Source organism: Vanessa cardui, chromosome 4 (assembly GCF_905220365.1).
Source record: "Vanessa cardui chromosome 4, ilVanCard2.1, whole genome shotgun sequence".
Taxonomy (NCBI): Eukaryota; Metazoa; Arthropoda; class Insecta; order Lepidoptera; family Nymphalidae; genus Vanessa; species Vanessa cardui.
Genome location: NC_061126.1, coordinates 7,173,752 through 7,186,434, shown reverse-complemented (window position 1 = coordinate 7,186,434; position 12,683 = coordinate 7,173,752). Strand labels below are relative to the sequence as shown.

General features: G+C 30.0%; 1 protein-coding gene across 1 annotated transcript in view; it reads right to left on the bottom strand.

Moving 5' to 3' along the window:
* Window positions 1-2,347, bottom strand: part of LOC124544189 (carbonic anhydrase-related protein 10-like) — a 30,742-nt gene extending 28,395 nt beyond the window's left edge. Inside the window, exon 1 of the mRNA XM_047122647.1 lies at window positions 2,122-2,347. The gene's annotated coding sequence lies outside the window, so the exon portion shown is untranslated. The remainder of the gene's footprint in view (window positions 1-2,121) is intronic.
* Window positions 2,348-12,683: the final 10,336 nt, after the last annotated feature.

The following is a 12,683-nucleotide window of genomic DNA, read 5'->3' as shown; positions in this document are numbered from 1 at the left end:
GCTGAAAATAATACTAACTATTTCTTACATCGTCAATGTACCACCAACCTTGGGAACTAAGATGTTATGTCCCATGTGCCTGTAGTTGCACTGGCTCACTCACCCTTCAAACCGGAACACAACAATACTGAGTACTGTTATTTGGCGGTAGAATCGAATCAGATATTAAAAATTGTAATTATGCTTCTGTAAATTTAAACAAGATCACTAATTTATTAATACATCAAATGTATACGTTGGGTAAATTAAAGTTATATGATTTTATAGATTATAAAAGCCGCGGTCGGCGTCCAGGTTTCAATGAAAAGCGTACACATTGCTCAGTTCTATGTGCACATAAAAGTTTATCGCGGCTGTCGCATTTATTCGTAATTACGCGTAATTGGATGCAAGATAGTAGTATGAATTCAAATCTACTGAAATTTGTATGTAATGTGTGTGTTAATATCGTGCTATAAAATTGCAACATGACTTTATTGTGGTAAATTGTTCGATTGTACAATACCTCAATGTATCTAATATTGAGGATATACATACACGTATCTGTATAAATTAAAACTATGTATAATTTAATTTAATTTGCGTCATTCGTCCTCTTTACGACATAGATTTATGTAAACTTTTACGGTGTAAGCCGTCACACGTGTCCTTGATGTGTTGATTGCTTGGGCGTTCTTTTTTTTACATGGCGAATAATTTATTGACGTTTTACGGTTTGATCTTACTTGGCTTTATTAAATACTAGCAACTCGTTTCACACGGGTTCAATATTATACTTAAGAACATTTACGATTAAATACAAAAATAATTAATAATCTTTTTATACATATGTCTTATAAATTATCCTTTTAAATCTCTGTTTATTCGTGAAAACTGCATTACAATCCGTTGCGTAGTTTAATAGATCTAAGCGTGGCAGAAAGTGACTTTGATTGATGCTATGTAGAAAAGCAGAACTTACGGCTTCTAATTCCTTTTTTAATAATGCTAATTGGATGATCAAAGATCATTTCATTCGTATCAATTATTTCATAAGTGAATTGTACAATGTTGTCAATTAATTTCTAATAAAAACTTACAAGTAAAAATTTGATTACAATTTGCGTAAAACTAATAAAGGTACTTGTAATTAAATAAATAAAACAACTTAAACGTATTCACTAGAATTATTAAGCAGCAGGGTTACAAAAAATGTCAATAACATTATGCTAAAAGCCGTGAGCAGAATGGAAGCAGAGCGGAGTGGAATGTCAGGGAAATATTTTTTGAAAAGGTTCGCTTTTTCAAAGCCACGTCGTCGTTGTATTGAATGCGTTTTAATGAAAAAACATGCACCGATTCGCAACAGTCTAGGGAATTAAATCCTCGGAGCGGCGTTCACGATACCAAATGCATCGGTCGGAATTTTCATTCGGCCGAATATTATTTCCACGGGGATTTGGCATCTGCCTATTTAAAATTATGGCTGCGATTGATACATTTTGAATTAGTTCCGAGTATTACAATCGATTTACCATCGAGTACATTCCAAATTGGTTTCAGTTAGGCGTTTTATGTTTTATTGAATTAAAATAGATATCATGAAATGTTAACCAGATGTAAATTAAATTTAAAAACTTAATATTTCAGTGAAAAAGATTACAAAATATTGCATTGAAAAGGTAATTTAAAAAATATGACGTAAGTAGTTTTTCTAAGTATTTTTTAAATTAATAATTGTTTGATAAATATAGGAAAGATTTTATTTATTTTATGTTTATTGTTCTTGGTATAATTATATTAAAAAATAGAAGATATTTGTATTTTTTCAATTTGACGGAAAAGTTTTCCAAGTTATAAAAATATTTAAAATTACAGTAAAGTATATAAGTAAAAATGTATCATTATTCATATAGATAGTCTTCAATAATTAACGTTTTATTTTAGAATATTATCATAATTATTTTGAAGTTATTTCATTGTACATAAATTAACTCGAATAACCAAAGAAACCAATTTACTTCTATCGTAAAAATAGAGGATTAATATTTTTTTATTGCGTGTAACAGGATATAGTCATAATATGTGTATAACTAAATTGACTATCAAAATTATTAACAATTAAAAAAAAATCGTACGTACCTATTTCAAATACGCCGGTTTCTCAAGACAAGTTTTATACATTTTAAAACACTGATATCAGTTTAAACCTAATACAAATACTAACTAAACTGTTTTCTGAAACGCAAATATGCTTGAGATTTTTTTACAAGAATATTTTAACCGTAGCTAAAAGTTTGAGCATTGTCGTAAAGTTCCCGCCATTTCACGAAAAATAGGTCTTAAATCCCGTCTATGCGGTACAAGGTGCGCGGCGCGACTGAAGTCTGAAGGCATGTTTCACTGGGAACCACAGTCAACATGATCCCGCTGGCCTACCTTTCAAGTTTTCTACTCACCGCTACGATTCGAAATATCACATAAGACTTGTTTTGAACAATGCAAATTCGACTTAAAGAATATCATATTTAAAGTTCAAAGTCGTTTGAAGCTAATCATTTTTTGTATCGTTTGTTACCACTTTCAAATAACGCTTTACGGAACGGAGTTACAAAAGGATGAATGTAACAAATTGTTTCACAGAAAATTAAACTTTGTAACGCTATTCAGAAGGTAGTGATCAAAAGATTGACAAAAAAGTGAACATGATACGGAACGCTGGAAAATGTTTGAATTTTTCCATGCCAGACGGAGATAGATAGAGTTTTTAGTGACAAAAGGGTACGGCCTACACAAATCAAGTGGTGGGGATGATCTTAAAATGTTCTAAGATGTGTGAAGACAAACTCGTTTATCCTCCACCTAGATAGAAATATAGATTCTTCGATAGATTTATTAATATAATATAAACTGGAGTTCTAAATCAATAACATCGTATTATTCTTTAATAATATAAATACGAACTAGTGTAAGAACTCTTTCATGAAACATGTAACATTTTCAAAGGACCTAACTCAAAGCAAAATGTTGTTTATTTTGTTAGGAAAGAAAGCCTGTATACAACGGAGAAAACGGCACATGTCAGAGCATGAATAAAAGAAGAGCTATGTTTCAGACTTTCAAAAGTTTAGGTAGTATTTTTCAGGGAGATACTTACATTTCTCATGTTGCGTGTCGGTCGTTAGAGCCATCTCGGGTTCAACGAAGTTGCTTTTATATGAAACTCGTTATTTTTAGAATGAAATACAAAAATCTTCAATTGTTTTCAAAGAAGAAGATAATAGTATTCTTCTTGGCATAAAATAATACTCAAGTGAAGCGTAGACATATTAAGTTATTGTTAAAGATTCTTAAATGCTTAAATGTTATTTTTATAGAACAGTTATGAAATACTAAAGAAACAAATATCCACCTTTGCAGATATTTATTTACAGTTTATATTTTATTATTACATGTTTGTTAATTTTTCGTATTTATATATGTATGACAAAGTGTAAAGACATTTAATTTTTTATATAAGTGAACGTAAGGCAATAAAAATTAAAAAGCAAATTGTTATCAGCTGGTTTCAATTGTTGTTATAATATTCTAGAAAACGTTAGCCTACGTAACAACTCTCTCTAACGCCTTTAAAAAGAAGGACAAAAATAACGCTAACTTCAAAAACGCACTAAAACTGAAATAACTCAATTGGGTTTTTTATCAAAGAGTTATATATGTTCTATAAAGCTATTCAATTTTAAGTCGTTGCCTTCAATAAAAAACCTTTTAATAAAAACCCAATTGTGTCATTCCTTCGCTTTTTAGTGTATATTTTATTTTTTTCGAAGTCAGTTTATATAAATAATATTGCAGAACGATAACTGAGTGTTTAAGGAAGTGACGTCACCTTTCAGACGTAGTAAAAGCAAGGGGAATTCATCTTAGGTTGTCACGGTGGTCAAAATTTTTAGTTTCAAAAGGTTAGTTTCCGTCGCTATTTATTTTAAATAATTTACCATACGGTCGATCATAAAATTTTTATTGTAATTTGTAAAAAATTCTATTATTTATTAATTGATTTTTTGAAAATCCATATTAATTATTGAGTATGCCAGTGTGGCGACAGGCACAAGGGATATGGCATCTTTATTTGCAAGATTGGCGCATTGGTCATATGAGGAAGGATTATTTCATATCTCATAAAGTACCGATTTTCACGGGCAGTCGTCAATATAACCATCAGCCTATTTGCCAGACCGTCTATATATATGACATTAAATCCAAACGGATTGCATTTGTATATATATGCATTTATTATCTATTCGAAAATATAATATTGCAAAGTTTTTTTTTATTATTATTACACTTTACAAAGAGTATATATATTTTTTGGAAAATACAGTGTTTAATTAATGAAACATAAATAGTCATCATTCCACTAACCCGCATTGGAACAGCGTGGTGGAATATGTTCCAAAACCCTCTCCTTAATAGAAGAGGGGGGCCTTATCGCAGCAGTGGAAAATTTACGGGCTTTTACTTTACTTTTACTTTAAATAGTCATCATTACCTCATGGATACGAAGAATTGCAATTGATTGTTAATAAATACACTCGTTATTAACGTGTGTCACATTTAAGTGGTATTATGACATATCAACAATAAAACATCAAAATATTATTTGTCAGAATGAAAAAAGTAAAAGTACGTCCGGTAAATAAAAATAATTTCAGTAAATTAAACAAACATTACTCACACATTTCTAGCTCCTCTTAAGTCCAGCATTGCGGAACGATAGCAATAATATACCAACTAAAGGAATTTACGAGCCCAATGTTTGACCCTAAATTCGCGTAATAAATTATGGTTTACTTTGTCGTTTATGAGGGCTGCTGTAGACATAACCGTGCTGGGAACATGTGTAACAGATTGCGGCAATAAGGGAAATTGTCTTTTTTATGAACGCCAGCCGACGTGAAGTTACGTCAAGAACAATCTGACACTTACGGCTGATCGCTTTCGTCTTTAACTTAAACGTCTTTTTGATAGCAGATTTATTTTATCGTTTGTATTATAAATAATGTCATAATCCTATTGGATTACCAAGAAATAAATTAAAAAATGATGCACCATATACATAGCCTTATGTGATGTATCATTTACTTGGCATAACATCAAGGAATGTCACATGATAAAAGCAGTAACTAAAGGACGTCCTATAAATTTAAAAGTTACGACGTTTTTAAAATAATAATTATTATTTTCGAGTTGATTTTATAAAGATGTATCTTAAGAACTTTCGAAACACCATACTAGACAAGTCTATATTTAATGCTTTACATTTTCGACTAAAGTGTACTTCGTGTGATTATTCTTCTGAATTAAATAGCAGTATTAAGTACATAACTATAAAGTTACAGTGAACGTTTATTATACATTTTATAAAAAATAACAGCAATGATTTAATGCTGATTTGAGTTACGGCTGTTATTCTCTGAGGTCCAATAATGTGTGCATAAACACTAGAGGCTTTAATTCCTTACTCTCATAAGCCATCGGGTGTACGTGTCTTTTAGATGCGGGACTGTTAAGACTAACAATCACTAACTTAAAATTTTGGGGGACTGTTACTGAAATTTCTTAAAAATAAGATTAGTTTATTGTAAAATATCTTGAGGTCGTTGTAAGGCATTGTTACAACGATAGCATATGCACAGTGTACCCATTTAGTAATATTTAAAAATTTAGAACAAGTAGCCAAATAGGCAAAAGGGCCACCTCATTGTAAGTACTCACAATCGAAAAATATGAGAAGTTTTGTTTGATACCCGTGTCAAACAGTATTGCTTTCGTTACATATTGTGTTCATGCACAACAAAATAAATTAACAACGTTTAGAATAATTAAATGACAATGATAAAATTGTTATTTAAAATTATCTTATATTACCTTACTACCTAACTACCACCTTGCACAAAACACATACAGATATAAATTATAATTACGGTTGGAAAGGACTGGCGAAGCTAACTCCTAACTGCTCGAGATGCATCTTATGCATCAGAGTGCATAGAATCCTATGAACTTTACTGAATGCGTACACACATGTGAAAGTTCTTAACATCATATAGATGAGTGCACATATACTTTATTACTCATAGATTATTTAAGTATTCAGTCTTAAAGTTACATATCGATTACTAATACTATAATATAGATTTACAATTCTATCTCTTGATATCTATAATACATACATTTAAATTATTATTATTATTTTATACAGTATATGTATTTTAATTTTATTATTTATTTTGTAACCATTACTGACTTTCACAACTAATGTGTCGTGAACATGAATTGTAATTAAAAGAGGAATTTTGAAAATCAAATATCAGTTTTAACGCATCAAACAAAAAAGTATGGCTAGTTATAAGAGCATCAATATAGTCTACCTACAGTATATCTAGTGAGTTAATTACAATTTAGTCGTTTATCTTTCGTACCTGAAGTGTCCAGTGTGAACTGAATCCAGAAGTTAATTTCACGGCGTATTTCTCGCACCGTAGGAAATCGCCTCCTTACTTTAAAGCGCTCTTGTGTAAAATGGAATTAATTTATTTCTTTCTACTCATTACAAGAATTGTACCTTTTTGTAATTTTCTTTCCTTCAATTGACGGATATTTTTTCTATAATAAATCTATATTTAATCTTGGTTTTAGTTCAGTAAGTGCATTAATTATTCGTGTACTCGTATGTTTTACAATTCTGCTTCTATCGTCAGTTACGTTTTTCTAATTTAAATATTCAATACTTCCCGTGAAGCCCTTAAGTTTTAACGAACAAACTATCCTTAATTTTCTATGTAGTTTCCTCAGCTACTTTAAATGTATAAACCGACCCAACTGTCTCTGACAGACAATATTATGATGACGTAAACTTTATAAGATACGGCGTTTGAGCGAGGTAAGTTACTTGCTTCCTGTATAAACGGTTTAGAACAAAAGTTACTTTTGCTGTAAGACAATAAAGTGATCATTTTAACACGCCTTATCCATAATATAATTCCAACAAGATATCTTTCGAATTGTACGCTTTTTTAAATCGTCATTTTGATACATTTTCTCTTATTAAATACTTCACTATTTCATATAATAAGAAAAATGGTTTTATAGTATATTTAAATAATAGTAATCACTAAAAATGGTTAAATTTTATTAAAATCCGTGTAATCCGTTTATTATGACCAGTGGAAAATTACTGTATCTTAACAAGAGACCGCGGGTTGAACTATAAGCAACTCGATGCACTACTGAAATTACACGTGCTTATCAAACGTGCTTTTTAAACGAGAATAAAAATACCATATTCATCTTCTTGTCGAGGTGAAGCAGCTTAAATCCAGCAGTGGCTCATTTAGATTATATATTATATTTAATAGAGATGAAACAGGGGAAGAATATTTTTTTTATGAGATAGCTGGCAAACGAGCAGTAGGCTCACCTGATGGAAAGTGACTACCACCGCCCAAGGACATCTGCAACACCAGGGGGCTTGCAGGCGTGTTTCCGGCCTTTATGCCGAATAATGAAATATTTTTTCAAATTTTCTCATAATTGACGGAGTTATGTATAAAATAACTTGCATAAACTATATGACATATCTAACCAACTTAATAACCTTCCCTTTGAAGTCGGTAAAAAATGTAACTGTACATTTATAATATAATTTAAAATTTAAAGAGACGTTGTCAAGAATATAAAAATGTATACAGAGCGATCCAAAGGGAAAACAATGTCCATCATATCATCCACCAAACAATTTCCCCCGTTGTCTCAGAAATTATCTCAACAGGCGACGTTCCCCGTACGCCATTATTTTCCTGACATATTTTTCTGTAAGAACGTTTTATCCGTTTCAAAATATACTTTTACAATGTCTAATATCTATTATATTCGAAAAATACTGTCTCGAAGACTTTAATGGAAAATTCTGAAATATAAAAAAAAATATCCTTGATGAGAACGAGGAATTTGTTAACTTTTTAGTTAATTTTGCAGTTAAGACATTTTAGACTAGACAATATTGATAAAAATTACCTTGTTTTTATTTGTAATGCTTATTTAAACTAACTACATTATTATAATCTCATGTTTATATGTAACTAAGTTTCCCTAATAATAGATTAGATCAAATCATTAAAATATCTGTAAAAACAGAAACTCAAAAAGCTTTTCTCAGGTGAAGGAAAACACCGTGAGGAAACCTGCATGTGACAAATTTCATAAAAATTCTGCCACATGTGTATTCCACCAACCCGCATTGGAACACCGAGGTGGAATATGTTCCAAAACCTTCTCCTCAAAGGAAGAGGAGGCCTTTAGCCCAGTTGTTGTTGTTTGTTGACAGAATATTTAGAGAACTAAGTTATTTTAACAATTTTCACACAATTTTCAATAGTGGTATCCTGACCATATAGCGATATAAAAATCATAGTTTTGACCACGCCCCCGTTTGCTATATAAGGATAATTGATATTTATATTTTGTAGAAAACCTTTTCTATAGACAAATATTATTTTAAAGACAAAAGACACAACAATAGCATACATAATGCAATAAATAGTCTTGAAATTTCGAATCCGATGTTGCAAGGAAATAAAAGTGTACTAAGACCAAAAACACCCACAATACATCCTTGAGATCTTAGTCTTATAAAGACAAAAAAATATATATTTATTTTATAATATGTCATTTCTTCGAAACCATTCTATTTTGGCGCAATAGTGCAAGAAATGTTAAAAGTGCTACCTTATTGCCTCCACTGGTGACAGGATACTTCTGTTTCGCATTGAGAATCGGAAATGCAATACAACGGTGACATTATATGCTGATAGTTTTATTACACTATTTTATTATGCAGTTATGATACCTTTAGTAATTACAATAAAATACTATATTACCTAGTTTTGTAACCTTTTTACAGTTGCTAAAATAATGTAGTTCATTATATAATAATTTGCAAACACAATTAAATATAATGTATAAACACAATTTTTTTTTAAGTAACAAATTTTTTAGGAATCATTTGCGTTAAAATTGCTGTTTATTTAATTATTATAAGTTTATTAATTAAATGTTATCTGTTCACTAAGCTTTCTCGTTGAGTATGTATTGAGAAGTGATATCAGTTCAGTTTTAGATTCAAATCTAAACCCCAAACATAGTTTTTTTAAATTTGTTTTATGTGTTGAAAATGTTACGTTGGAATATTTTTCTCATTATAAAAGCTTCGTTGTAACGTCAAATAGGTATTATATAGATATATATATTTAGATATACATATATTATATTAATTTAATAATTGTATTAACTTAAAAATTAACTAACATGACTGTATTTTTTTAAATGTTGAAAAAGAGTAACTACTGAGTTTCTTGCCGGTTCTTCTCGGTAGAATCTACTTTCCGAACCGGTGGTAGCTTCACTTAATTGTTAAATGACGATTCAAAAGTGCTTGTAAAAGCCCACTTGAATAAAGTATACTTTGATTTTGATTTTTGATTTTGATTTAGATAACCTCTTTTTCAAGAAGTGACTATAAAATGTTATTACGTTTCACCTTTTTTTAGTGTGTTGATTTGTAAATTTTTTTAATTTAAATTTTTTTACACATAATTCAATATAAACTTTTTGCCGTTCGTGTTAAGATTGTTTACAAACAACAAAAGCAACTGTCGAGTAAATGATTGAGATTTAATTTCCTCGAGTCAATCAAAAATTTAATTCAACTTATAAATTCAATGTCATTGAACTTTTCTTTGTTTGACATTATAACCACGGGCTAGCTGTCATACACAATGGCAATCACGTTTCGGTTCAAATTAAGAGCGACTCGTCAACATTTTGCTTTTACACACTCGACACGATCAATATAAATGAAATGTTTTTAAGATAACAAGTGTTCGACATTACGACCATTTCGTCTTTTAATACAACTTTTTTTTTAGTAGTTCATTAATTTATATAAAAACTTTTTAATGTAATACTTTTTAGTTGTAATTGTATTAAAAAAAAATTAATATGTCAAAATCCTAATAAAAGTTTTGTCACAGTTACATCGAGAACGACAGAGTTAAATCGAGTCCGAATATGACATGATAGAAAAAGTTGAAACAAATCAACGATACGGTGTAGTCTGAAGCGTTTTTATTTTGTCTGCCACGTAATTGAATTTTGTGGTTCGTTCGATCATAGACCGACCCGCGGACTGTTTGTTTACTGAAATGTATTAGTATGCGTTATGCAAATGTTTTCAATTGACATCTGAACTGTACACATTCCGATATAATTAAGTACACAGTTAAAAGTTTCTTTTAGGCCAAGTATAATTAATTCTACATCTAAACATTTGTTTGAATGTTTTAGTCACCTACGCCAATATAAGCAGATTTTTTTATTTAGTAATTCGTTTGACGGTAGCCATTTAAATTATCATTAAAACATAAACGCTTCGGCTAATATGGGTGAAAGTTTGAGGAATGTCTTTCGAAAATTGATAATTTTTTTATATATTAAAGTTCTAACCGCATATACGAACTATAACTATACTAAACTATATATGTATGTAAAAATCATAATACTTTCATTGTTTTTTAACTTTGACTGTAACTTAAAATCAAAATTGTTTTTATATATAAAATCTTTTTTATTAATTCTTCTTAGCAATGTCTAAGTCAACAAATAGAACTTAAACACCTGAGTCGATTTTAACAAAGAAAAAGAAGTTACACTTGTGTTTCGCCTCAAGCTTTAACTTCTTTACTGTCATCGGCTATATATTATTCTTTATACTAAGTTTTACAACTTTTGTAAAACAGTTACTTGTGTAACCTTTTATTTTTAATTTAAGACAAAAATAATAAAACAGGTTCAAATTTGCTTTTTATATCTTTGGTAAACTTTCGGGTAAATTAAATCACAGTCACAATCACCAATCAATAAAAACTTAATAAAAAAAAAATATACATACTTATGTATAAGGAAATAACTTAAGCAAAAACGATGAAATGATGATGATGATGAAACTTTTTGTATGTTTCGGAAATAAAGAACCTTCTCGATGTTTTGTAGGAAATAGTTTGAAAAACTTAACGAAAATATCTAAAATCTTATTCAAAGGGCTGATCTACAATTGTGCTCGCTTGCAGTACAAGTATAGCTCGCGGGCAAAATAAAAAGTGTGAACCGCACCTGCTCCGTTCGCACGGGTTACCAGATAACTTTCGTATTCTAATCCATTCGTTTTTCGTTTGAAAAAAGAATTTTCTATTTCACGTTCGATCTTATCTCAATAAGAATTAAATTATCGAATGGAATTAATTCATTTAAAAATAAAATCGATTAAAAAATGTGCAAGTATAATTATTATTTTATTTTGATAAATTTAAAGTAGATACAAAATATATTTCATATGTATGATAAGAAAATGTATGTAATAGGCAGTTTATAAAAATGAATTGTAAACAATAAAAAGGGTAGCTTTATGCAGTTAATATAATCGAGTCGTGTTCTACAAAAAGGAAAGCGTATTTAGTTTCATAAATATTTAAATTCGTTACGACCTTCGTTGTTTCGTTGCAGTAACTTTAACCATTTTTATTGTTTTAATCTCTTTAAAATGCCATACTTACTTGATGCACCTATATTGTATGATATTCATGCAAAGAAGAAGTAATAAACTTTAGTTATTTATGTTCTATTTTTGGGGTGAAGTTTTTGACGGGTATATTTAACGCGATTAGTAGGTAGACGGGTAAATCGGTTACCTTTAGGTAAGTAACTTCTGCCAAATGATATTGGATATTTCTACCATTCATTACATAACCAAAGCGCCACCAACCTTAGGAACCTGGATGTTATGCCTTATGCTTGTGGTGGTGTATACTGGTTGATTTGAAGGATGAGTGAACCTTCAAACCGGAATACAACAATACTAAATTTTGTGTCGTTTTGTGTGTTTGTGAGTAGTACCTACCAAGACAGGCTTGCACAAAGCCCTATATCACGCTTGGCCCTACCATCATTCTATCATGTATCCACCACTTGCAGTGTTATTTCAACGAAATAAATTAAGCACAAAAATTTTGAGACGTTGCTGGGGTTGTATCCATCCTCATCGTTTTATGCATCATAACCTATGATTTATCTCGGCTAGTTACTTAAAAAACAACTTCATTTATCTTTGTCAAATATACAATATCATACAAAGCACACAATGGTCAATAAAATAAATATGAATAATATATAAAACAATAATATATTTCCTTTCAAACATGAGAAATGAAAGCCAAGAAGAAAAATGACGAAAGTCCACAATACGGAACCATCGCTCAGAACTCGCAGTGTGCAGTCAATAGCTGGTGTCAAAACAGTTCTCATTCTATTCAATACGTCTGCTTATGATTCAATAATGGCTCTCAATGCTTCGAACATAAATAATTCAACTTCGAATTCTTTATATTGTTGTTATTCTTACGGTATAATAGAGTTATTAGTTCTTGAAATAAAAAATACTTCTATATAACGTAGACTTATGTAATATTATAATAGGTTATTAGTTTTGTTTCTATAGACATTTATAAATCAATGTATGTAATGTCAATGTACTTAAAGCTAATATTGTCGGATACTCAGACCATAATAACCCCGATATTGATTTAATT